At 46.8% G+C, this 27,651-nt stretch overlaps 2 long non-coding RNA genes across 4 annotated transcripts; one reads left to right on the top strand and one right to left on the bottom strand.

The window, feature by feature from the left end:
• Positions 1-56: 56 nt before the first annotated feature.
• Positions 57-11,776, bottom strand: LOC308069027. Of its 3 annotated transcripts, none has more exons than XR_013930236.1 (4): positions 11,000-11,776; positions 9,534-9,690; positions 1,422-9,454; positions 57-159 (listed from the first exon to the last, which is right to left on the bottom strand). It is a non-coding gene; the product is annotated as an uncharacterized lncRNA (long non-coding RNA). The 3 variants fall into 3 exon arrangements; XR_013930237.1 differs by having other exon boundaries at positions 70-159; positions 422-9,454; XR_013930238.1 differs by lacking the exon at positions 57-159 and having other exon boundaries at positions 2,207-3,412; positions 3,575-9,454.
• On the top strand, positions 3,006-19,149 carry LOC308069028. Its single transcript, XR_013930239.1, has 5 exons — positions 3,006-3,139; positions 3,622-7,304; positions 11,691-11,777; positions 12,092-12,174; positions 16,935-19,149. It is a non-coding gene; the product is annotated as an uncharacterized lncRNA (long non-coding RNA).
• The last annotated feature ends 8,502 nt before the right edge of the window (positions 19,150-27,651 follow it).

The following is a 27,651-nucleotide window of genomic DNA, read 5'->3' as shown; positions in this document are numbered from 1 at the left end:
CTCGGTTTCTTGGAAGAGGGAGAGAAGGTGTTTATAGTACAAAGCACACACAGGCATGTATTTCAAGGTGCTTTCTGTAAGTCAACCCCCCTGGTTCTCCAAGTTTTTATTTTCCATGGATTTGCAGCAGTAATATGGCAGTGTTGTGAGAAGGTGCTCCTGAAAGAGAGGAAGATTGAATTAAGTGGCAATTGGTGTTGAAGCCTTGCAGCCAACGTGGGAATGAGTCCAGTGACTGGAAGGAAAAATATTATTAATAATTATAAGAAGAAGATGAAGATGGCCAAAGTCAGAAACATGTTCTGGAATCCTCCAAAAATAGTACTAAAGACATGCCAAACCTAACAAGTCAAGTAAAGCTCTTAGGGCAGGGTAGTATGCTAAAGGAAATTAAAATGGTGAGAGAAGTTTCAGATGGGACCTTGCTGAGGGTGACACTGTGGCCTCGTGACTTCAGGTATTTTCTGAACTCAGGACCAGCAGAAGGTAACTGTGGCCTCCAAGAGTATTTATTGATGTTTGGAGTCCTCCAGCATGGCCTGCTTGCAGCATCAGTTCCTGCCGATAAAATAAGCAATAGTGAAGAATGCCGCTGAGATTTGCACCATCAGCTCCAAAGTGGAGATAGGGACAAGGATTTTCATGGTAGCTGGAGAAAAACCAGTGCCTGGACTCTATTGACACTCTGAACAGCAGCTTAAATATTGATACCTCCTGATCAAAAAAGAACAGGCAGTCAGAAGCTAATAGGAGAGCTGGGAAGAGGTTTTTTTCACATCCCGCAGCAGCTGGCTGGCTGGGTGAAGACAAGCACCCAGTATCAGATGTTTGTCCTGAGATGGCAGCCCCCAGTCCTGTATGCAGGAGATGACAGATGGGATGACAAAGCCTTCGCTTCTGTGGCATGATGGCTCACCTCTGTCCTGCTTTTGCTAGCTTGGGATGGGCTGGGGTGATCTGGCTGCCTTTTTTGGCTGTAGAAAGTATCAAGACTCCTGGGACAAGCATTAAATACAGATGCATCACTAATGTCTGCTTTAAAAATTGAAATAGACCGTATTGATTAATGCCGGTGCCCCAGGTGGTTGTGATGCTGAATTCTCCGGCTCCCAGTTTGCTTCCTTCTGATGCATTTCGAGTTTCTCAGCTGTGCTCTCTGTAATCTCTTGCTCTGGGAGGGAAGGCAGCGCCCTGACCACACACAGGCTTGGGGCTGCCCTGGTGAGCCCCCAGGAGCATCCCAGGCAGTGAGCAACCTGCACTGCTGAGCCCACCAACCACCCCAAGCACCCGGGGTCAGCGACAGTCAGCTGTCCAAACAGATGGACACGTGTGCTGGGACTGGTGGAGGAAGACCCAACAGAACCAGAGAGAGCGCGGTGGCTCTGAACCTGCCCCTCTCCTTTGATCTTCACCCTTACCTTCCTCTGCTGCTCCACTTCACCCCTGGTTTGTTTTCTTCCTCTTCTTTCCCTAGGTGGTTCTGGTCTCTGTTCAAGTGCCGATTTCCACCTCAGACATACAGCCTTGGGCTTTCAAAGGCATCTGCGAACATGTGTTTCTTCCAGAATTAACTCGGATTTCACCAGGAGGGTGTCCTGTTCCCCACCTGAATGCTTCAGTCCATCCCCAGGGGACAGAAAGAGGAGGCAAAGGCAGCAGGCAAGCACAACTTTTCTTGTATTTTGCATGTTTTCAGCCATATTTTCTCACCTATGTTTTACTCTTCCCTACAGGAGTCATGTCTTACTGCAAGGATCCCCTCCTTTGCTGGGGTACTTCCATTTCCCATCTTAAAAGCAGCTCCCTCAAAAAATAAAATGGGAGCTAGCCACTCTTTCTTGCTTTAGTCAGACATGCTGGAACAGGGCACATGCTACACATTCAGTCATCCCATCCAATACATTTGTTTCTAGTTTAGATCTATTCAAAATAAGACCCAGTGCGGACATCTGTCTTATTATCCAACAGTAGGTTAAAAAAAATAAACCCCGCTGGCTCTGTGGGAGGGATGTAGATAAATGGCAGCTGGATACAAGAAGTGGACTTCCAGAAGCTTTCATCCATGAACAAGGTAATGGGACTCAGTGGGGAGAAAGGCCATCCCATGCCCTTGCATCTGCCAAAACAGCGGAGGAGTTGGACACCACCTTCTCCGCAAAGTAGCTGCCTCCCAGATTTGCACCATAGATGTGCTCAGACATACTCTGAGAGCCAGAGGTCATCTGCTTTATTAATGAAAAAGAGATTTTGCCATAATCCAAGGGGACTGAGCCTCGGGAAGGTTTCTTAGGCAGGGCCTGGAGGATACCAATGCACCTTAACTGTCCTGAACAGTCTCATCAGGGACAGCCTGTGCAGCCCCTGTCATTGGGCTCATGGGCTCCATTTACCTTCAGGGCAGGGCGCCTGTTCCATGGCAAATGCACTTTGTCTCTTCCCTCGCCCTATTTCCTGGATGGGCTCTTGGAGACATATCTCCAGCCCTGTCTGCTCCATCTTCTGCTGGTCCTGGCTGGACCCCTGGCTGGGTCCTGGTGTGGTCCATCCCTCTGCCTTGTCTGGGGCTGTTGGTGGAGCCTGTTGCCAGCACCCTGCTCTGCACCACTGCATGCAGATGCTGTGGGAGAGCATGCTGGTGGTGTGGGATCCCCCTGCAAAGGGTCCTCCTGAGCCTCCTTTGTTCCTGCTTGCCCCCCTGCATGGAGCAGCCCCCTCCTTGCAGCTTGCTGGCAGTCTGCAGTGGTAGACAGGAGGTGCTTTAACAGATTCTGCTTGATAAAAATGTGGCTTAATTCCAATGTTGATGGCTCTAATGTAATTTTAAAAACAGAAAATATGACATTTTCAAAACCCCACATTGGAAGACATTGACATAATGTTTTTTTCTTTTTTTTTTTTCTTTTTTTTTCTTTCTTTTCTCCTACATGCAATTGGCATAAAACTGACGTATTCCTAAAATCTCCTGAATTTTGACAAAATGGCCATGTCTGTTTGGAAGGCTGATTACCTTCCTTGAGACAACCAAGACGAATGACTTTCCTGAAGCTTCTCTAGGCATTGGCTGGAAAGAGCGATTTAGTATGGAATATGTAATGAATAGTCAAACTGGTTCCTCTTCGTTTCTTTGATTGATCACGTGAGTTCAGCTTTATATCAGGAATCACTCACCCTTCGTTACAGGTTTTGTGTGTGCTCTGCTCCCCTGTAAGGCAGTGAGGGAGGCTGCAGGAGGGCAAGGTGCATGCATGGGATGGGGATGGAGGGGCGAGAGGACAGCTTAGCTCAGGGATATAATCCGTGTTTTCATGCACTGATGAAGCTGAGTGGTTTCTTACTCTCCTCTGTTTTTCTCTTCTTTCATCCGACATTTATGTCTGCTACATATGTTCCCCTTTACACCATGCCAGAACTATGACAGAAGGAAAGGGCAGGGAAGGGGTGGGGGAAGGGAAAAAAAAATGTCAGTAAAGTTTCTGTTCTGGAGAGAAAACAGGACTCTATCAAAATATTAGCAGAGCACCAGCTGGTGCCGATTAGCATAGCTCGCTCTGGGTGAGAGTTTTCCATTTACCTTGTGCTGTTTTTCTTTCTCTGGGGTGCACATGGCCTTTCCCAAAGTGTGAAGATTCTGGCCACCAGGATTAATCTGCTCTACTCATCCGGCTTGGGCACTGTTTCTGAAGCTCTGCAATGTGCATTCAAAAATGCAATGTCCATTCAAAAGCCTGATTGCTCTGGGGGACCGTATCGCATCCATACAGGCTGGTTCAAGCGTGTTGGATCACGAGAGATGAAGGGGCATGAGAACTAAAAATGTGTTGTGCAGACGCTCATTAACTAAAGAGCGTGGCTGGAGAGCCCGTGTCCCGATAGCCAGCTTGCAAAGGCAGCAGTGCTAGGCTGGGGCTGGCTCCCGGAGCGCTTGAGGGGTCTGGACAAATATGCTCTGCACCTTTGCAAGAGATGCCGCTGCGTCCTGGACTCCAGCCCAGTGCCGTGCTTTTGCGGAGGTGAGGAAAATATTGCTCATTCATAAATGCATGTTTTTAGGGGTATTATTCCTGAATATAAAGTAGAACCAGCTTTTAGAAGCAGAGGATAAAGATTTGGCTGGGAACCTCTGAGCTGGAGGACCAATAACTCGGGAATTGCTCTGAAGTGTTTGATCTGTCTCAGGCCAGCAAATGCTGAGCCAGCGCCTGCTGTTAAGTGGAAGTTATTTTCTGCATCCACCAGAGTCCTATAAAACCATTTCCTCTGGGACCCACAGGGACAGCTAGGGCCGCCCCCCCCAGTATCAATATGTGAGTGCTAGGGGAAGGAGGACGTGCTGTGTGACAGATTTAGGGGTAGCCTTGGGGGTCTATCGCCTCTCTCCAAGCAGCTTTGCCAGAGTGTTGAAGTTGCCTCCTATTCATCTGGAGAAGATTGGCGTGGTGTTTTAACAGGCAGAGCTGGTGCTCATGAAGCCTGGGTCCTACACCCACCTCTGCTGCAGGCTCCTTGTGTCAGCACAAGGAGATGATGTAGTGCTGCAAGGGGGAGAAAGGGCTGTTTTCCCGGGCTGCGGGGGTAGGGGGGTAAAGCTGGTCCCTGTATGCATGGGGGATGTCTTAAATAAGCGGAGGCAGGACCACCTTTGTGTTCGTACGATGCCTGGCATGGAGGACCCTGAGTCCCAGATCTCCAGCTGAAGCCTTGCTGATGAAAGACCTGCACCAAGCCAGGCTTGGGGGCTCTTTCATGACAAGTATTTCTCTGGGGACATCCTCCATGCAAACCTCTTCCAGGGGCCTCCCATGGCTTTCTGTTCCAGGTCTTCCAATGAAATGCTGTCATCTCTGTAGCTGCACCGCTCTTTGTTTTAATCAGCTCATTTTCTGTGTGTGATCAGGGGAACCGACCTCGCACAGATAGTGCAGACCGAGCGTCCTTCAAGGATTTCTGTAGATGCCTTGCATTTCCAGAGTTGAACTCCCTGTGCGTCCCCGCTCCTTGTGTCATCCCTCCCTCCTCCTCTCACTTGCTTCTTGGAAATCTTCGTCACCTTTTTGAAGCATAACAGTATTTTCTCAGCATCCTCTGGTTCCTCTGAGGATCCCAAGCCTACACTGAAGCATACTCAATCCTGAAAGGTGCAAGCATAAGGGTTCTGCTCAGAAAGTCCCACCATCTTCCAGATGATAACCCTGGAGGCCAGCAGGTGGACGTTCATGGTGTACATTTTCTTCAAGAGGCGGGTGCTTTGGCAGTAAGGAGGTGAAGGAGTGATGGGAAAGGTGACAGCTCCACCTGCCAAATGATGCCTTTCAGCTCTTGCCTTTGCCTGAGCCAATTATTTTGTTTGCCCTGGAAGTCCATTTGCAAAGCCTGAAGGAAAGAAAAACAACCTTCTCCCCCTCTCTGCCCCACCACCTGAGTGCTAAAGCAGACCCCGTGAGGTGAAGCACTGGGAGGCGTAAGTGGAAGAAGAGCTGGCAGGAGATCTTGTTCTCCGGTTGTGCCTGGGGGCTTTTCCCGTCGGAGCCCCTGGAAGGCCAGCGGGGAAATGATTCCAATTCCAGGCTTTCCAGCTTCCACGCTCATTTAACCCAAACCATTTCCTACTCTCTGAGAGGGAAGCAGGGATGAGGTTTGCAGATTCGAAGTGGGGGGAGGAACTGAAAATGATATCAGCAGTTTTACAGCCATTTCTTTTCTTGGCAGGACATGAGGGAGAACGTCTCCCCACCTCTAGGACAGAAGGTGGAGGAATGCAAATGCTGAAACATTTTTCAGTTTGCCCTTGTTATCTTTCCTCCCCCAGCAGTTTTATTAGGGTTCATAAATTCACCCTCAGAGCACGTATTCCCCCATGCCTTTTAACCCTCTGTGGCCTCAGAGGTCACTCATCCTGAAAGACTGCTGGCTGTCCAAGAAAAGCCACCTTTCCCCATCAATGCTGACTCTGAAAGGCAAGCAACCACATGGTGTCATCTCCATCTAGAGAGAACAGAAATCAGTGGGAAAAAGCATGTCTGAGGCAAATGTTTAAGTCGAGCCATATTTTCCTGGTTGCTTATGTCTCATCTCCTGGTATGCTCTTCTGCAAACACCTTGCTCAAGCTACGCCCACTAAGCAGAGGCAGCTGGTAGGGAGCCCAGAGGACGCGGTGCATGGCTGTAGTCACCAAACCATTCCCACTGGAGAGTGCTGTTCCATTTGCTGGTGGCAGGGATCCTGCCTTTCAGGTTCAGATCCTCCCTGCGAGGAGCCTAGCTTCCCTTCCTCTGCTTCTAGGCGTCAAAACAAGACCCTCGCAACAAAGGCTTGGGCTCCCCTTTCCCACCTCACCTAAACCTGCTGGCTGCAGCACATGCTTTGCTTTAAAACCTCTGCGTGACATGTCAGATCCTCTTCTCAGAAGTGCCACTAGCTCCCAGTGCAACCTTCCGTGGCTAACTTAGCTGGAGCCAGTTTTCAATGAAAAGAAAGGAAAAAAATAAAAATAAAAGGAGCAATAGCTGCCTTGCTGCTGCCTTTGCTCTGATGTATCCATTTACATCTGCAGCACTAGGAGAGAGGGATATCTCTGTGCTTTTCCAGTACTGTGTGCAAGGAGAGCTTGTGGCACAAGTGTAATATAAATAAAAAACCTAATAATGCAGTGAAATGGGCAGGTGAAGATATGACGGAGGAATATGATATTGTCTCAGAAGCGTTTCAGCGCAGTAGCTTCGGCGCTGTGCTCCCCCAGCACGGCAGGAGAGCAGCGGAAAATTCCTCCATCCCAGCACGGCACCACTGCCTGACTCCCTCTTACAATGAGAAGCCAGAGGTAATAGTAACCCTTTTGGCAAGAACAATTCCTTCACAGCAAGCCAAAATATATCCAGTAATACAGAAGGGTCCCATAAAGCGCAGCGTGGTAGGGACCTGTTAAACCAATAACCTCTGCTGGGCTGGTGTGCGGGTTTGCCTAGCAGCCCACAGCTCTTTTGGAGAGGTATTTAATGAGGTATTTTGTAGCTAGTGTTTGCTAAACGATCATCTTCTGGTGTCAAGGTCTCCATTTTCCACGCAAGCTTTGCTAAAACTGCAACAATTTTTTTTTTTTTTTTTTTTGTGCTGACATAATATTTTTGTTGTAGTTCCCAATCCAGAGTTGAGTGTGTTTTCCCGTGCAGGGGGACCATCAGCTTCTCCGTGGAGATGGGGGCCCATGGCATCCCTCGGCACCTGCTGAGCCGTTCACAGCACGGGGTCACCAACCCTGCTGTCCCTACAGATATCCTTAGTGGTCCTCGAGAGGACAGCTCAGGTGCGTACCAGCCCTAAACTGCCTGTTTCTGCAAAGGGAACCTTCCCCTCCCTCTTGGTCAGAGTCTGTCTCAGCCTAGAAATGGGGTGGTTTGAATCCGATTCTTGCAATTATAACCCTTTACCTGGCAACCGATTTGGATAGAGGGGTGTCCCCCCCGCCCCCCGGCCCAAGAAGACGGCAGGCAATAGGAATCGATGGATTTGGTTTTGGGTTGTTTTTTTTTGGTTTTGTTTTTTTTTTTTTTTTTTTATGAATTGATGAATTTGATGGTTTGTAGAGCATGAAAAACACACCTGGAAAAAACCTGCTCCCAGTTAGGCTGGTTCAAAGGGGCAGAATTAGTTTATACGTGGAGAAAGCAGAAGCATTCGGAGCATTATTTGCTTGCTGTTTGCTGCAAGGGAGGAGAAAGTCAGAAAAGCGCAGTGGTAAGCTATGTTGTGTTGGAACAAAATATTTACATTTTTTTCCACATTTCCCATAAGGCATTAGCACTTTTCCAAATGTGACATAGGAGAAGCAAATGCTCAGTGGTCTGTGGATCTAATGTTTGCTTAAGTACCATGACATATGTGCATATGTGTGTACACACACACACACACGAGATATTTTAGTTCTACTATTTAAATTAAGGGTGGGATACCCTTCAGCACTGCATTTCTCAGCATATGTGTTCTTATACTCACTTATTCTTTGTTTCTGCCAATGCCTAAATTGGGAATACTAAACAGCCACAAATATGCAGCTAGTGGAGATGCAGGAATTCATTTGGAGGGAGCGAATTTTGATCTCAACTTGATATGTTTACAAGGGAAAGAGTCGCTACAGCTGCAGGAGGGGAGATTTCTGTGGTGGTATCTGTCTGTAATGTGTATCATGGACTTGTTTTCGCAAGTGCCTCGAGGCAAAACTGAAGCTTTTATAACAGAAAACAGCAAGTAGTTTCAGTGCCACGTCAGGGATATATGTGTACGTATATGTACACATATGCATATATAGGAAACACCTGTTTGCACATTGTTGACGCTGTTTTTAGTTTTTTACACCACTGTGGCTACCATGAAATGCCCAGGAGAAGGTAGGAGGTGGGTACTTGGGAGGAGGCAGCATCCCCAAGGTGCCGTCCCTTGCCCTGCAGGCGAAAGGGAGCCCCTCCAGGGATGGGGAGGTGGCTGAGGGGGGCTTTGACCTGCTGAGCACTTGCTGTGCAGCCCCTCGGCATGTGCGAAGCCTGCCTGTCGTCACCCCGGCCAGTGCCACAATGAGCAACGAGGTGACGGTGGCTTGGAGTGGGGTGGGAGCAGCAAGGGAGGGCTGGAGAATAACAGGCAACCGGGTGGGTGCTGGGGAGCAGAGGAAAGGGAAATTTGACACAAACTCAAGTGTTTTACCTCCTAAATCATCTCAGTGCTCTGCAGCCAAAATCCTGCTCTGGCTTGGTCTTTCTGGAAAGCTGTGCCATCTTTCTTCAGTATCCTGATTGATGACTTTTTGAACCTGGTTATTGGTCACCCCAGGACATGTTGGGGCTTCCTCCAGCCATAGGTTCCTCAGGAGAATATTGGGGTCAGATTTTCCCACCCACATGCCCCCATCTCAAATAAGGGTTGGGCTTGCGTGGGAGGATCGCTCTCATGCTTCAGCATAACTCCCAAGCAACTCTCTGTTGCTTTCCAGTTTACCTCCATGCAATTGGAAAATGGTTAACCAGGCTTCAGGATAGCTCAGCTACCCTCTGCCAGATCAGCGTGCTCTGGAGATGCAGAACTCCCCGCATTTCTGAGCTGGAACCTGCCTGCAAGCTTGCAGGCTGCCTGGGCCACTTCAAGCGTGCAAGGATGCCCAGATGTGCAAACATGGGGCATCCCCAGGGCTGGGAAGCAGTGGGGGGGGCCATGAGAGGGGGTGGCAGCTGAGCTGTGCCAGGATCTCTGCTGGCAGAACGGGGTTGGATTAAAGAGCTGAGACAGAGTTGATGGAGCTAGGTTTTGGGGAAGTAGGAAGCATGGTCACAGAGGAACTACAGGCAGAACTGGAACTGTTTTGCCTGCTCGAAACCTGCACCAGCACCATCTGTACTAGCAGGCACCTGGGTCACTTGTGCAGCCATCACAGCTGGGCTCGGCATGGCTAGTATTCAAGAAGATCTGCATGAAAAAAGATAGCCCACCTGAGTTTTTATATTTATTCCTGTTGACTTAGAGCACTGAAGTCTTTAGCACTCACCTCTTTAGTCTCAAGTCAGCTGGAAAATATAAGGATGACACAGGAGGCCTTGAGTTTGCTGTTTCGTAGGAAAACGCACATAAATTCACCCCAACATCTTTTTCACTGGCCAAAAAAAGTGAAAAGTCCATGGGAAAGAAGTTTTTCCTGGAACAAACTGAATGGGAATATTTGCTGTTAAAATGCAGCAATCTGTTTGGAAGTTAAAGGGGCAAAGATGCCTGTGTGAAAAATTTCCTTTTCTGTCATGTTTGCCCACCCGCAGCAAACAAAGTCTCTATTCTGATTCCCACAGTAAAGCCGGAGCAACTAAACCACCAAGACTGCACTTGCCAGCATTTTGCCTACGCCTCGGCAGCTTGCTAGTGCGGGTTACGCTGCCGTTGCCTGTCCCTGTCCATGCAATGTGCCTGAGTGTTTCCTCACCCCAGGCTCCCTCGGCAGGGAGCTCGTGGAATGCAGAAACTGGGCAAATACCTGATGCGATTTGTTTCAGTCTCAAACGTCAATTCCCTACCCTACACACACACCCATCCCCATAGGTCTTTAAACATGCCAATTTTTTCCTTTATCATTTTTGGCTATAAAAGCATCAAACCACGCAATCCTCTCAGCGCTGTTGCCAGCCTGAAGTTGCTGAGTGGGTCTCTCAAGGCAAGCTGAGCTGTGCCGCAAGAGCTTTCTTACATTACCCACCACAACAATAAAACACTGGCAGGGAAGCAGAAAGAAGATATTCACGACTTTTGAACTGGACGTTGACTCTCCAGCTGTAATATTACTTCCTTTGCTCCAGCAATGAGTCCCATTGATAGTATAATTTCATTTCCCTTCTACGGTATCGCATGAAAAAGATTTATTCTCTATATTTTATTGGAGAGAGGGTGGGTTTCGAGGCGTTAGTCAGTCTAAGATGCTATGGGGTGACGCAGCCTATTGACCGTGCAGTGAATTATAACAGAGATACTGCTCTGGGCATGACTCAGCTGCCTTTGAAAGGGAATCCCTTCTCTTTTGGGGATGCCTGGAGGTCAGGCACCCCGCCGGTAGCGAGTGATTCATATGTCGCCGTACTTACACTGCCATATATAGCACATTCCCCTGCCTTTAATGCTATGATGTTCGACCCTCGGTACAGGGAAGAGAAAAGTCCGTGGTGATCAAATGTCCCTGAAGCAGGTGAGATTTATTTGGGGTGGCTAAGGAGTGCTGTCTTCTGCACCTCCAGCTGCCCCCATGGCTGGAGATGGCAACTTGCTGTCCGTCCTGCATCCCACTTTGGCCCAAAGCAATGTGCTGTAAGAGACAAAGTCCCACCCCCCGCAAGACCCATCCCCACACAGCCCTTAGGGCTGAGTCCACAGCAGGTGCCTCCAGCCCCCCTCCTGCTCAGCCGTGCCCACCCAGCAGCTCCCTTCTCGCCCATCACTCTTCCCCCTGCGCATCCTCCCAGCCCTGCCACCCACCTCTTCCAACCGCTGTTCCGCCACCTCTCTCCCTGATTTTCAGCCCAGCTTTAGGTGGATTTCCCCGCCAGCCCTGCAAAGGGAAGCGAGGGAAAGCCTGTGGGCTTGGAGGGGGGCACGGCAGCATGCTCTGCCCCCAGCCCCGTGTGCCTCCCCCCACTTCCCCGGGCAGCCGTTGCGAAAGATCAAAGTGGACGGCAAAAATAGCAAAAGGGGAAGAGCTTGTGGGTTTGACATCTGGAGGCCAGAAGCAGCTCCTGCTTTTGAGTAGGCAAGAGGTGAAGGAGGAAGGGTAAAAGTGGGTTTACGGTCTCTTATTTTTTACTGGGATTAAAAAGTTTTTATAAAGTTCTATGGTCTGCTGTTACTTGAGACAGTGGTGTCTGTCTACAGCCTCCGCAAGGCCCCGCTTTCAGAAGTAGGGATGCTAACAGCACTTATAAATAAAGAGGTGGGTATCTTCTGACAGGCAAAATACCGATTTATCTGTGATGCATCATCTGACAGTCTTATTTTTATTCCAAGGGGTGTTAAGAGGCACCTGGGAAATGTCTGTGCTGCTTGGCTGAATAAAACAGGTGCTGTTTCCTTTTAGGACTGGAGGTTTTCAACGATAAGGGCTCGGAAACCATCCCAGACCCAAGGGGATGCCCAAATCAGAGGCCAGTTTTACAAAGCCTTTCACTTCTAGGATGTCTGTCTCCGACCCTTTTGTGAAATCCAACCTCTGGACAACACTGCCAATACGTGTGATTGAGAATCATGGCACCAAATTAGGGTAAGACTTAAAAAATGAGTTTATTTAACTGTGTGGCAGTGTCAAAATGCATCATAATATTCAACTCAGTCTATAAAGGAAGCTGAGTGGGCAAAGTATTTTATAGAAATCTGTGTGAGTGGCATGAGAACAACTGGAGGCAATATAGCATGACGTTTTGTGGTGAAATCACTTACCACAGAAAAGTGCAATTTACAGGGGATGATTTGTGTCCAGTGTGATTTTGGCCATGGAGAACAAAAAGTTGGGGTGGTTGGGGGGAGCAGGAAGGTAAGAATGGCAAAGGACAGTTTTGTTTGTTTTTCTTCTAACAGGAGAAATCCATGAAGCAAATGGAAAACTTCATTTTTAATGGAACAAAATGTGTCATCTGATTGCAAGCAGGTTTTGCAAGCAGGTTAGTTTCTTTTCCTTTTTCCTTTTTTTTTTTTTTTTTTTTTTTTTGTTCTCCCCTGTGTCTTCTTAGCTGTTCAGTCTGTTGAAGAGCTGGAGCTGTTGGGAAGTATTTGGTAGCCCATGGCATGCAGAGCTGTTGGACTCTGGTCTTTTCTAAATTTTGCCACCATGATGGCTTGCCCTTGATTGCCTGGATGTAGGGTCAGTGACCATCTCCTACTCCTTGATCTAGTAAATAGCTTTTTTCCTCTTCCAGTCACTGAACTGGAAATCATCTCTTATTTGCACTGGCTCGATGTGTGTTTCTGGTGGTTTTCCCCACCTCGAAGCAGGATTGCTGCTCCCAGCCACAGCACACGGTAACAGACACATGGCCCGCGATGATGCAAAACCCTACCAGGTTGCATGTCTAAGTGCTTGCATCATGCCACTTTCATTAGCACATCTCCTCGTGGTCTTGCGAATTCCACTTGCTCATCACCCCTTGTGTATACCAGGAAATCACAGAATTGGGCAAAGCTTACCAGAAGAAGAAAGGAAGGAAAAAAAAAAAGAATGTGCAAGTGTTGGAGGCTGGATTGGGCAGGAACGAGCAAAGGAAGAAATGCAAAGGGGTTTTTTTTTATTTTTTTCCCAGTGGTGAAGGCAGACAGGATGATAGCTGCCTTCATGTGAAACTGGAGCTACATCCAGGAATGGTATTTATATGCACGGATGTAGCTTTCAATCAGGATGATGTAAACACTGCTGCAGAATTTTTTGACCAGGCTGTTTGGGAAACGTGATGGATTAAATATGACAAACAAGATTCCTGGACGTTTATTTATCCGCCTTTTCATTTGTGCCAGTTTCATGTTAGGCAAAGCTCTGGCTACCAGACCAATACTAAGCCTCGGGGGCAGGCAAGGCTAGGGGGGGAGTCACAAAGAGAGTGTTTTCCAAGCCCCATCTAATTTAAAGCATCTTTTGCTGAGTGGTGCAGCGAAGAGGATGTGGCTAACACAAATAAAAAAATCATAAAGGGATCAAAGTGTGTGTGCAAATTCATTCCTTGTGGCAGGAGTTCTGCCAGTTTGCTTGCTCGCTTGCTTTCCTAAAAAAAATGTCTCCCCCCCGCCCCAGCCCCCCATGATGGAGTGAGCAAATCACATGTCAGAATATCTTCTGGATTTCATAAGGGTTTCAGCATTGATGGATGGCCAGGACGACACCAGAGCCTGTACGTTGTGCCTGAGATCTGAGCCGCTTCCCCTCGGTCCCATGGTTGCACATGAAACAGCCGCATGAGCGCGATCTATTTATAAGCGGTTCAAAGACACCACAAATGTGGGTGGATGCTGGCTTGGAGCTCCAGGCCACCAGGAAGCTCTCTAGCACTTGCAGGAACCTGATGTTACCCCAGAGCCCGAGTGCTTCCCGGTGGGGTGAAAGATGAGGAAAGCTAGTCTTAAAAAGGAGGAAAAAAAAATAATAAAAATCAAACCTTTGGAGCTAGGGTGATTCATATCAGAAGGCATCAGCGGAAGCAAGTTGGGAGATGGAGGATTCTTACTAAGGTACCTAGGTCAAATTGTGTTAAAAGAACTGAGTGGGCAGAACTAACGCTGTGTGGTAAATCTGGTGGCAGAGGTGTCACTGGTGCTGGAAGACAAACTGGAGATTTATATCAGATAGGAGAAAAACTGCAGGGTTTAGGTTAGAGAACTCTACTGCAATTTGCTGTGCAAGCATCGGAGCCAGAGCTAACCCTGATGATGATGATGGATTTCACAGGGTGGTTGCCCACCCACCAGAGCACCTCCATGGGCTATCATGGGGGCAATGCTGAGCGCTGGACGCTCCATCCAGCCTTGTGCTTCAGGTTCTGCTTCACAGTGCATCCTGCTCAGATGACGTCCCAGACTGCATAGGGGTGAGAAGAGCTTTACCACAGGAAGGGACGTGGGACTCCGAAGAGCCCCACTGCAGGTGCCACCCCCATCTGTGGGCTTGCACTGGCTGTCCTGTTGTCTCCTGACCTCACAATGCCATTACACGCAAGGAGGAGAAGACATTTGCCTTCAAGACAGCCGCTGTAGCCATTGAGTCACTGGCTACTGCCTAGTCCCAAGCCAGTTCTCCCAGTTCTACAAACTCATACGGCTGTGGAAACCACACGACACAGCAAGGCCATGGTTGTGTTTCCTACGGGAGCGCTGGCCTGCTAGAATAACATCCGCAGAGAACAAAGGCTAAAAGCCTGGGCAAATCTAACGCCGGAAAAAGAGTCAGTTTAAAACCGAAGGGAACATGCCTCCAAAAATCCTGTGGCATTGCTAATGAAAAATAAACATCCATTTTGCATCTGCAGAGAAAGGAAAAGAAAATGAAGTCAAAGCGCAAGGTCTTGTTCTTATATTCTAGGAATTTTCTCCATTGAAGATTGTCAAATACTGCATGCCAACACTTGGGAGAATGACAACAGGGTCTTTAAGTGCAATGAATCAAAGCACAAGAGTAAATTTTTATGGAACCCAAACTGCTATTCTTAGAAATCATCCAGAATCGAAAAATAAACAGTTCAGCAGGAAAAGAAATGTTCAAACTCGCAGGGGAGATTAACTCTCATCTGAGTGGAAACAAAACCTCAAATGAGCCACATCGTCATTCCCACACTTAGTTAATTGCAGTATTGTTCAAGGGCAGAACCAAGTGGTTGGAAGACTGCAGAATTGGATGTAGTAGATGGTGTCTTAAGAGGAAAAAAAAAAGGCATAAATAATAGTTTTTCCCTCATGGCTAGTTCCAGAGATGTTGCTTTACCAAGGTCTAGGATGGGAGTGTAAATGGATGCACGGGGGTGCCTCTGGCAAACGAAGACACCAGAGTAAGTGCAGAAAAATGATGAGCACAACCCGAGATCAGGAACCAAACTGTATATTTGGAGATGACGAAGAGAGCAGTTTACAATGTCTTAGGTCAGGAGCGCTTCTGAGAGCAGACAAACTCCCTGGCTGAACCGGCAGAGGCACAGAGGGATCTAGCTGTTGATGCGTAACCGATCCAGGCTGCAGGTGAGGTACCTGGACACAGGGAAGCTCTCAGCAGCCCAGCTACGGTTTTGGTGGGTTCTTCAACACAGGCCATCTGAAAATGAAGATTTGACATTTTCTCCCCTAAAACTGGTAAATCACAAGATAAGTTTTAATGCCAGAGCTGCCGAGTGAAAACACACTACCTGTATCTAGCCAAAATAGTTGCTTTTAATGAAGAGCAGATGCCTGTGCGCTTCCACTGCATGAGAAAACATAAAGCAGATTGCCCTCAGCCTTGTAGGGTTTTGGTTCTCAGCTTCCAGCCCTGGTGTTGACGCATGTGGGGCTGAGCATGTTGGAGAGGGGTAGCTGGCTGTCTTAGCTGTGGTGGGATTTGCATTGTACATAGACCATCCTTGGCTTGCTCTTTTCTACCGGAATGAAAACATCTTGGGATGGTCCCACCACCAAAGGATGGCCTGGGGGCACTGTGTGGATGAGAGGCCTTGTAATGATCTCTGCCATATACGTTTTGGGGGGAGAAAAAGAATATCCATAGGCTGAAGGGTGAAAATGCTCATTAGCAAGTATCACCATGCATTTGCCTCGCTGGAGCTGCTTCAGAATGTGAACGGTCACAGAACAGACTTGCAGTGAAAAATCTTTGTTTCACACAAGATATCCCCAGAGAAAAAAGCAAAAGTCAAACAAATTTGTATTTTTTAAAAATCAAACCAAACAAAGCTTCTTGGATGACTCCATAAACAACAGCATGAAAAAAAAAAAAAAAAGCCTGGAAAAACAATTCACACAAAGTAAGCACTAAGGGGCCTCTGTTACTTGCAGGTATATTCCCAGTGATTTCTTTTTAGATCACACAAACACCAACAAAGTCATTAAAAGTCAGTTCTTTCCTTTTATTAGCAATAGCCAGGCTTGATGATTCAAACCACATTCAGTTTTCAGAAGGGAGATTTTGATCAAAGCATTTTTAAAATCAGATGAAAGAAGTATTATAAAAAATGTTCATGCAATATGAGCCAGGAAGTGGAAATGGCTGTCCAGGAGAAGAGCTGGGAATATAGCAGGAAAAAAAAAAAAAAAAAAAAAAAAAAGGTATCAAAAGCCCCTAAGCTGGTACTACAAATAAGCACATAAACACAGTTACAAGTCAAAGGGTTTACAGAGGCTGTGTTTCTTAATTCCTAGAATGAAGAATCCAATTATCACTTCAAAATATGGTTGACTCAGTCGGGTTGTATGAACCTTCAGTGGGAGGGCAGTATTATTATTACTTTGAATCTTTTCAGGCAGGTGACAGCATCCTAGGTATGACAAGAATGGCCAAGTGCGACACAACCAGGTTCTTCCAGACAGGACCTTTCCTTCTCAGATGTGCTCTTACCACTTCTCTAACATGGGTGGTAATTTGTTGGGAAAGCGTTTTTGATGTGAAGGGCTGGTAGAGGTGAGGATATGGTGGAGGTGTGCAAAGCTGGAGGAGAGAGAGTGAAAAGGAGGTCATGGGTAAGGAGAGCAGAGATGTATGGAGACGACCCCAAGGAGGTGCATGCTTTCCTGGTGAGGGACCCTGGAGAAGATCCCAGCAGGCTGGTGGGAACATTCATCCTTGTCTGGTGGGTGGCTGTTCTGAAGAGTGCTTTCCTTCAGCATCCAAGGAATGCAATTAAACACAGAAACCTTCGCCCTTGCTTATTTTAATGGCCTTTCACCCTTGTTTTGGCAGCGGGGAAGATGCTGAGTGTATCGTATATCTAAATGTGTCTTGAGTTCCCTCCACCAAACTGCTACAGGGTTTCTATGGGCTCCAGTGTGGACTTATCTGCTCTAGCTTTAAGTGCACTCAGCAGCCGGAAGAAGTCTAGCCATGGAGCTCCACAATGCCTAATTTACTCTGTCAAGAAAGCTTCAGAGACTGCCAAGAACTCGAGAAAACGAGACTGCACTGAGCTCTGGGAGCTGGCATCCCTGAGCTGCCTTGTTTGTGGAGACTCTAGGGACCTGTGCTCGGGTCTATCTGTTGCACCGGCATTTTGAGGGGTGGTGAAACCACAGTATATGGACAGTCATTTCCTGATGGGACATTGGTGTGGGTATCCTTGGTACCAGCCCCCACCAGCCTTTAAGGAGGTTTGGGAGAGCTCCTGATGGTGGAACAGAATTGCCCAGGAGAATACTGCAAAGGTAGGAAGAAAAAGCGTGATATTTTGTTCAGAAATATCTCATCTTGTCCCATTAAGAGTTGCTGCAGCTATGGCTTCCGCCACAAAAAATGGCTATGCTTGGCCATGTTAAAGTCTTCACCAAAGCCATATGATTTGCATCACCACATCTGTGCATTTAAAGCCACCTGTCATGGAGAAAAGGCTCATATAAGTGATGACGGGCTAGTCCTTGGGACAGCCATTTCCCACTGTAAATGCAGGACAGTGCAAGGCTCAACCACCATGGTGGTTCCCGTGTCCAAGGTCAACTTCTGCACAAATTTCTGTGTTTCTGGACAAATGTGGTGGTGCTTTCCACAGTGCTTCTGGGGCTCTGTGCCATGGTCATGACTATGAAAAACCAACCTTGATTTAGATCTCATGTTAATCACATTCTCTGCGTTACCTTTTTAAGTATTTACTGCAGCCTAATTAAAATGAAAATATATTCAGTATACATATGGATGAAAGAATGCTCTTTGGTTTTTAAGTCAATGCTTTATCCTGCGACTTTGTAGTTACCAGCACTTTGAAATATAGGAATGATCTGAATGGGAGGTTTTGACTTGTCCAGAAGTTGTTTAATTTAAAATCAAAGGGGTTTTTTTCTTCTTCTTTTTTTTTTTTTTTTTTTGGTTTTAATGTAGGTGATTTTAATCAATGACACAATAATACTCAATATAAAACTACAACCTGGCTTAAAGCTGAAAACCAATCTGTAAGCATTCAGTTTTTGTTACTGAAATGAAAAAAGTGTGGTATTTTATTATTTTTTTTTAATGCAAATGAAAATCTTAGGGAGTGTGTTTGTGGTATGTGCATATTTCTAGTTCATTGAAAAAGTTTTTTCATAGCCCTCAAACCCCTGTTTTAATGCCTTTCCAAAAAGAAAACGTTTTCCAGTGAGGTGCAGATTTCAGTGAGTTTAAGGCAAACCAGTCCCTCTCCTCAATTCGCTAAGCATCGTCCAGACCAGACACTTCTCCAGAGAAGTTGCTCCCTTTTTTTGAAGCAATGAAAGTGCTCAGCAGATGTTCTCATCTACTACCCCATGCCAGCCATGTCCTTGCACTGCAAGTTGCTAAGAGTGGATTGGCAAAAGCCAGCTGTCCAAATGAATGGTTTCTGATTCATTAGCAATTGAAAAAGCAATTAATTCAAGTCATATCACATTGATTTGGGGGTGTGTGGGTTTTTTTTTTTTGCGTTTCATCAAACCGAACCAAAATTATAGCAATTCCACGTAGGGCTAACTATTTTGGTTAAGCTTAAGAGAGAAACTCTGCCTTGCAGTTTTGAGCAAGGAAAATTGCATTCAAAAATTGAAGCAAAACAAAATAAGGGCATTAAAAAAGCCAAAGGGCGTTTTGCATGGAAAAGCCACAATGTTTCATTTCACAATATATGTCAGAAGAAACCCATGTCCTCAGATTTTTAAGAAACATTTTTCAACTGAGCTGCTCAGTGAAACTTTTGCGAAACTTTCACAAAATGTTCTGAAGTTTCCAGAACTGGGTGTTTTTATCACAAAAAAAGCCCTCCACAGAACACGAAGTGCTTGGCAGAACTAGATCTAATGCAGGGGGAGATGGACTGTGCCAGAGACCCAGCCCAAGTGACATGCTTTCATCACCTGGAGAGGCTGATGCCGTGCTAGGACAAGAGCCAACAGCTTTGTTTTACAGGTGACTAAAGCCAGATCATCTTGCGCTTGTTTTTGAGCCGGATGTGCAACCCAACAGTCGGCGTCCCTGCACACCCCTGCTATGATGCCTGTCTCGACTCTTGTTGCTTTTAGAGTTTAGCAGCAGTTGTGGCTGCCGTGTATGCTGCAGTGCAGATGCAGCTGAGTGGGGAATCCAGGGAGATAGTGCACAAGCCCGTGGCGGGACTGTGCCGTGGGCTGCTAACAGTCGACATGCAGAAGGAAGGGCTGTTATTGAGCAGGGACCAGGCACGTTCCTGGGGACAGAGTGACGCTGTGCTAGGATGGGATGTGATCTGCTGATGTCCATCGGTCTGTATGTAAACCCGTCATTTTTCTTCCTTGTCTTCAAACTAAAAAACAACGTGCCAGATACAAGGTTATAAAAAATTGATAGTTCAGCTTCTTTAGCCATTTCCATCTGTCTTTTCTGCTCTGCAATATGTCTTGCAGAGCAAGCCTCGAAAGAGGAGGGTGTTCAGGAGCACAAGGGGCAGGAACGACTGATGTGCTTTTCTTTCTTTTTCACTTTTGCAATCCTTTCTGCTCGTGTTTACCTGATTTCTGGTTGGTCTTCCACAGGGAAAGGGATGCGACATCCCCGACAAGCTTAAATTCTTGACTCAAGGTTTCCATTTTGTTGGAGCGGTCGTTGTCCATCAAATTATTCTTTGCAAAGCATGGTTTTCAATCAGCCACAGCACAGAGGACAAATGGCAAGAACAGGCTTCTCCTGAGATTATCAGAGCTTTTTTTTGGAGGAAAAGAGAGCTGTAAGGAAATAGGTGTGCCTGAGAAAGGGAAGGGAAGCATCCTCGGGATCTGTGGAGGCGGGAGGAGTATTTTTGATCTGGTTGAGCGGCATGGCAGGAGGATCAGAGTGGTTTCTTATTTTGTTTGAGCTCCTTGCCCATTCCTGATTTACGTTGCAGACATAGGGTCTGTTTCCTTTTAAGCATTTAGCAGCAGAGTGCCCCTGCGTTTCTCCATCCATCACGGGCTGGCATGGCACGCACATGGTGGGGTGGCTGGAGGGGCGGGGGGGAGAAGCAAAATCGGCCAGAGCCTCCTGCGAATGCGTTGCTGCTATTTGTGTTTTATTTGAAGAAATGATTAGAGTTTATTTTATTGCCAGGAAAGGCTGCCAGCCTTTATGATGACAAAATTGCTGAGTTTACTAGGAAGTTTATTTATATAGGCTTTGAAAGACAGACCCCGCAATGACAGACACCAGTGAAGACCTGGGCTTGCTGGCTCTCCCATTTCCCTTGGCTGTTCTGTGGATGTGTTAACCCTTTACTTTAACAGGTTCCTACAAAAAGAGGGATTAAGAGCAAACATATGTACAAAATACTCCTTCTTCCTTTGGAAACTGGGTATTTGGGAGGGTTTGAGCTGGAGATCTAGACCTGAACAAACAAGCTGGCAGATGTTTGCTGCTGGTGTTATGGACGAGCTCCACACATCTGCAAGGGTAGCAGACGTCCTCACAGGAGGAGATGCTCTTACGGCAGCCACGTCCTGCCATGGGTCACATCTCTGGGGCAACTGGTGCCCCAGGACAATGAGAAGTCCCCTTGTCTCCCACTGCTGCCCCTGCTGTAGGAACAGAGCTGCCAGGGAATTACTACCACCAGAAAATGCATTTTGGGGAGGGCAGAATCGTGCTGAATCGAGGCTTGGCAAGACAGTGGGTTTTAAGGAGAAAAATACATGTTTAAATTTTCTTAGGTGTCCAGATGCTATGCTTTGACATATTAAAATTGAATAGGTTTCACTTGGAAGATTTTCAAACGTTTTATTTCATCATTAATATTCATTCATCGCTATTATTTTTCTTTTAAAAAGTGGCCTGACTTGGGAAGGTACCCAAAATAGACCAGAATTAATTAAAACAGAAGGGTTTGGGGTTTTTTTTCACCTGAATTCATTCTGCTTGTTTTGTTTTGGAGAAAAAAAATCCCACCCTGATTTCTGCTTAATGTTCAGACCAAACTCCCTTCCATGTCTATGTGGCCATCACACAAGAGAAATCAACCCTCTTGCCTCACCACTGGCTTCAGCAGCGCCTCAGCTCTGCTGCTTGGCCTGGAGGAAGCCTTTTCTCACACGGTGGGGATGGTGGGCAGCTAGCCTCTGTGGGCGAAAGGCTGGAGAGGACCCTAAACTTAATTTACAAGTATGTTACATCCACACAAGAGCGCTCTCTCTCTGACTTCCCATCAACTCTTGCATCAGTATCACATATGTGGTCGTGATATCCATTCCTTCATTTCTGTTAACACCAGGTTTGAGCTCCTAATACCAGCTTCTAACATTTTGAACTTGTAGGCAGCTTTCAAACAGCTGCCATTTTTTAAAGAGAACCAGACCCAAACCTCCGCTCCTTTCTTTTTTTCCTTAAAATGTGGAATTTCCCCCCCATAAAATTTTACTGACATGTGTGCTCAGATGGGCAATGTTCAGATCTTAGCCAGAGACTTGTTTGATGCTTCACAAACCACCGGAGCCTGAAAACCACCAAGAAGACAAGCTGTCACGTTGGGATGTTTAGTGCATGCCCTTATGCTGGAGTGGTCAGGAAACCTTCAGAGCAGGGGCATTTTTTGAGGTGCTCTTTGCAGCTGGCTTTTCCCTGCCATGCCCTTGCAACGTTGCATCCCTTATTAAGCAAGTGTCTGGGATTTATAAGAAGAGGAACATATGTGCATATATATATATGCGTGTGTGTGTGCGCGCATATATATGCACATAGACATCCATTACTTTTTAAAAAAACATTTACAATCAATTTTCTGCAACATACGTACATGTTGACTGCATAACAAAGTTATAAAAGAGGTTGTCATCTTTTGAGTGGGTAGAAAAATTGGGACTTTCAAGATCTTGACCAGCTTTGTTTTTTCAAATAAAGTTTGGCTACCTTAAGCTCAGACAGAGAGCTGCCAATGTTTCCAAAAAAGCAGAATCCTAGCAAAAAGAGAGAAAGAGAAGCACTGGTGAAAAACAATGACGGAACTTTTCTTCATCCTTTTACCAGCTCTGGTTGGCATTTGTCCACATTACTCACTTACGGCTTCACAGGTTAAGACTTTATACCATATTACACCTGAAACTTAAGCAAGTACTTAAAGTTAACAGCTTTCTTGAATCATGGCATCTTTCTCTGAGGAGCTGAGCCCTCTAAGGTGCTGAGCGCGCTGGCTCCCATCCAGCAGAGCACTCAAACACCAGCTTACATTTCACTGTGCTCAAGAACAAATTTAAAATTAAGCATGTGCTTAAGTGCTTTGCCAAAGAGGACGGGATTACTCACATACCAAAAGTTAAGCGTGTGCTTAAGGTGCTTTCCTGGATTCAGGTTGGAACAATCGGAAAATAATGATGCTGTCTTTGGGCAGGTTTTGAAGAAAAAGAAAAAAAATAAAATGGGGAAAAAAAAAAAGTCATCTGCTTGTTCTGATGGTGGCAGGGTCTTCCACCTGAAAGTAGTTTTATCTAACTCTGTCCAGATCGTGAACAGTAAATAGAAAGGGAAGCCAAGTCTCTCTTGTACCTCTGTAACTCCTGTTACTGTAGCATTGAACTGACAGCATTTCTGAGCTGTAGAGCACTGTTAGCATCCCCATGTCACTGTTAGGATCTGGACACCCCAAAGGGCCACAGAAGAGCTCTGAGTAAAGTGGTAGGTGATGGTCGATCAGGAGAGCACCCTTTGCTTGACAGAAGAACCACCATCAGTGCAACAGCTTGGTCTGGAGGGAAGGATGATGCAGGAGGGAGGAAGGACTTCTCGGCCCCTACCTAATTGTTGTATCTGCCCCCATGGTTGCATTTCAACACAGCTGCCCTGGATACTCCTGGTCATGGGACCGAGAAGATCACCTTCCCTTCCCTAGCCAAGTCCTGAGTAAGAGCAACCAGCAGGAACGTCACAGTCAGTCATACCTCCTCCATCACCGTACTGATCTGCTAACCCTCTGTCCGTGTTCTGAGGTTGTTCCCCAAAGACCCTTAAATCCAGGACTGAAGTAGGACAGAGGACCCAAACCTAACTTTGGGTTGAGCTTGTGCCACGTCTCAGGACTCGGCACCATCTGTGGGTTCCCTTGGGGGAAAACCAGCACAGCATCATAACCTTGCCTCCTGCACACCATTAGGCTTACCGGAGAAATAAAACCATATGCCTTTGCCTGTTACCAGAGAAGTCTGGCCTATGCGGTTGTGACACACAAATGTAATGGTCTCAGGAAATAAAATGCTGTTTCTTTGGACTAAAATGGTCAATCAATGTCAAATCTGGCCCAAGCTCCCCAATGGTCAGAGACGGGTGGAAACAAGGCTCAGCTGTAGAAACGTAGGCCTGCTAACCCTCCTGATTTTTTGGGGGATGGCTGTGACTAGTATCACCCCCTCTCCCTCCTTCCTACCATCCCTGAGCAGATCACAGCTAGCAACCACATGCCCCGGCATTTGTCACTGCCACTTACCAAAGGTGTCTTAAATGGTACTTTTTTCCCCAGTGTTGTAGCTCTCCATCCACTGAAAAAATGTAGATGGAGGAAGGCGGTGATGTTAGCTCATTATGTGGGAAAAGCTCTTGGCCCCAAAGGGTTAAAATCTCCAGGGTGGAGCATGCTGCAAGTCCATGTCTCCGCTGTGCCATCTTTGGGGAATCTGGCTCAATATCTGTTCCTTCACTCCAGCCCTTATGGAGCTTTGTAGCAGGTAAAACTAAGCCCAATTTCCTCAATCCTCTGTTAGTGTTACTAAAAAAAAATACCCGTAAATTAGGTCCCAGATTCCTGTGATCCTCGTAGTGCTGAGCAGGGATGAATAGCTTTTGATAACAGCCCTGGATTTGGTGGTGTGGGGAGATTTATTTCCTGATCTTTTGCCCATCAAATCTTTTTCTGATCTTAATTGTCAATCACATCATATGATTTCTCCAGAGAAATGAAAATAGCAGCTATTTGTCTTGAAAATCCACCCTTTGATGTCAGAATTCCAGGAAATAAAACACCTTTATAGTTATAGGATCCAGACCTGTCTGACCAGGATGCATTTCCACCAAGATTTGCGTGTGTTTGTTGACTCAGATTTTAAGACATTGTGCGCCTTTTTACAGGGATTCACAATGAGGCATTCATGGCATATTCATTTTTGTAAGAACTAAAATAGCCAGGGTCATTTGCTCCAGGAACCCTTTGTTTGAAGGGTGCCAGGCTCTCCCCAGCCTGGAGTGAGCTTCCAGGGCAGTGGTCCCCATCCTGAATGAGTCCCCAGCCCTCATTGTGATGTTGAAATAAGGGTCTGGACATCCAGACCTGCTATTGTTTTGGTTGTTTTCCTTTGAGCACTTCAGGCACAGTTTCTAACAACAGATTGTGCGTCAAAGGTGCCTGTGACACATGGAGGTCCTCTGCACACAAAGCCATCAGGCGCAACCTCTGCCTTGAAGGCCAAGCCTTGCTCAGCCTCTGATAATGGGCCAGCACAAGAGGGGGGCATTTTCCCTGTCCCCCCCATCTCAGACCACCCTTGGATCAAAGGTTAGCCACAAACAACATCTTCTCCATCCCCCTGGCCACGGCAACATCAATTTATCTCTTCCAGCTGAGCACTGGAGAAGGAAAACTTACGTTCCACACAGCTACATCCTTTGGATTGACTCTCTTCATGTCACCAGGTCAGCCAACCATCATTGCACAACGTGTTCACCTCCATCTGGAGAACTTATTTCTATGAAAGGCCAGTTTAGAAAATCATATATTTTAGTAAAGATCAGGAAAGTGAGGGAATGGCTAAGTAAGAAAAATTTGGTCACTTCAGCCTCATTATTTTTCCATTGGTCTTAAGGAGTTTTGTAGACTTTGGCTGCAGACCTTGGGATTAAATATGTGCCATGACCTGGGGGAAGGATCCTTGCTGGTCTTTCTCCTAAGAACTGCTTGCCAGCCGTGTTGGCTGAGTGGGAGTGAGGTCTGCCACAGTGAGGGCACAGGTATATATGTTGATCCATAATACTCACTGCTACCTGCTGACCTCTTCCTTAGAGCCAAGTCTTCAAGCTCCTGTGATCCTTTCCAAGATGTCACGCACAATTTTTTCATTTGCTATTTTTGCTAATTCCCAGTCTTTCAGCCCATCTTTTCTTTAGACATCCCCCTTTCCCCTCCTACCAGCTGAAATTTTCAGTTTTCATTTGGTTCTTCCGCATAGCTCACTCTGGTCCCTTGTTGTGGCTGACTTGGCTGTGAATCCAAATTTTCCTGTTCTTCCATCAGACTCTCACAACTCCACCATCTACCATTAAAGAAAACAAATATTAGTCACAGGGCAAATTCCCCTTGTTGGCTTTGCAACATGGATCACCTTTCCTCCATTCCCTCCCCAAATCCTCTGGTGCCTTCTCAAATTTGCAGGCTATTCCTTCTTCTTCTTTTTTTTTTTTTTCCCGTTGCACCAGCAATTAATCAATCAACATGGCAACCTGGGACCAATCTAAAAATAATAAGCAAAAGGAGTAGCTAAAGGAGAAAGTTGCTGGTTAGCTCTCTCGCTCCCATTATTTGTCTGCTTGGTACTCAGACCTCTCCAAAAGCAAAGGACCCTGGGACATACTTTTATTTAAAGCTTTTATAAAAAGCCCTCTGGTGTTCGGAGCCTGGCAGGTAGCTGGAGGAGGTGACGGCATTATTTTCAAAGTCGGCATTCCCAAGGTGGTGACTTTAATGAAGAGGAAGCTGATTTACTGCTGAAACAACATTGTTCCCTCAAGAAAAGCCAACAAGGGTCATTAGCACTTCATATATTTGGGGGAGCGCTGTTTATTCTGACACAAAAACCCTGTGCAGGCTTCTGGGGGTTGTAGTCCAGCCTTGTGCACAGCTGGCTGTTAGGCATCAGCAAAGAGGATGAGCAGATGCCAAGGGGTCAGCAATGCATGAAGTACATGCTGTATCCCTCATGGGTACTTGATTTCCATCTTGCAGATGGAGGCTACCAAGCCTGGCAAAATTCGGGGCATAGCCACTGCACCTGCACAACCAAACCCTACAGAGCATGCTCGCTGCCTCCACCAGATATCAAACCAGTCAGTTTGTATGCCACTGAGGCGTGTAATACCATCAGCTCAAACCTGCCTAAATGAATCTTCTCGGTCCACCTCATCTCCCTGCCTACCTCCTCTGACCCATCCTCTTCCATGACTTGCAGATGGACTTAGAGCCTCTGCAGCTCTGCCCTGCTTCTACAGTACCTCTCCCTGATGAAAAACTGTCAAACCAGTTTATCAAAGACAGCCAGGAAAATTAAGGGTAAGAGAATTGGCTTCTCTTTTCCACATTGTAGGCTTCGAGGTCGGAGGGGCTGCTTACCGCATCTACGAGAGGCAGGCAAGAGAAGATGATCCATCCCCTGGCTCTGCATCAGCTGGATCAGGCAGGCATCTAATAGGGTTGCAAAGTTCCCAGCCACATGGCACAGCTTCCCCAACACAAACCAGCAGCGGCTTAGCCAAAATCCCTCACCAGTCACCTCTGCTGAACCCACCCTGCTTCCAGAACATGCTTTTTTCCTCCCCACCAGCCTCTGCAATGAGCTATCGAGACATCTTGGCTTGCCCAAACTGGCTGGAAGATCTGTGGCACGGTGCTGCATTACACGGTGGTGGGGGAGCTCAGAAAAAACAGAGTCTTGACCAGCTCCTTCTCTGACCTGTCCCTGATGACGAAATGATCTCTCTAAAACCTCGTCACTTCATTTTCGGGTAGTGCTGTGCTGATTTCCACCTCTTGCCAAAAAGATCTTGGTTTTGCCTTTGCCTGCCAAGCTGGAGATTTGAATGCTGGGGAAGGTAGTTATTTATTTATTGAAAAGAAAAAGAAAACCCACAACCCCATGGTGCCTCAGTCTAGGAACCTGTATTTGAGTGGGGAAGGGGTGTGAGACATCTCCCCCCTTAAGCCAACACTAGAAAAGCCCCCAGAAACTCGCTTTGGTAGAAATCACACAAATTCAAGCCAGCACCAAAGGTGTCTTTCCCAGGAGAGCCCTTGGCCATCCAAGGACCTACCAGATTAGCTGAATCCTGGCTGAGATCCTTGCCCAGACAGTGGCAGAGGTTCAGGTCTTGGGTGCCCCATGGGTGTCCTGACGGATCCGCTTTTTGGACTGCCCATTTTCCTTTGTAGTCATCAAAGTGAAACTTTGATCCTCAACCAGAGCAATCACATTTGTTCACTCTCAGAAAAAAGTTTTCACTCTGAGGGGCTACAAAACCATTTCCCACTCGATTCCACTATCTTGAAATAGGAGGAAAAAAACCATAATAAACAGAAATTGAAAAGTTTGGGTACAGTACTGAACTTTTCTGGAGTCTTTGGTGTCTTGTGTCCTGGAGTTCTGGTTGAGCCCGTTGCAGAGCTGAGCCAAGCGCAGGCTTAGAGCAGGATGGTCTCAGAGATGAGAGCACCTCAGATCCCGACCTTGGGGCTGGGCATGCAGCCGAAAGGCGAAACACAGAAACCACG

Source organism: Falco punctatus (assembly GCF_963210335.1).
Source record: "Falco punctatus genome assembly, chromosome: 8".
Classification (NCBI taxonomy): domain Eukaryota; kingdom Metazoa; phylum Chordata; class Aves; order Falconiformes; family Falconidae; genus Falco; species Falco punctatus.
The sequence above is the reverse complement of the archived record's forward strand: the minus strand, read 5'-3'. Positions and strand labels throughout refer to the sequence as shown.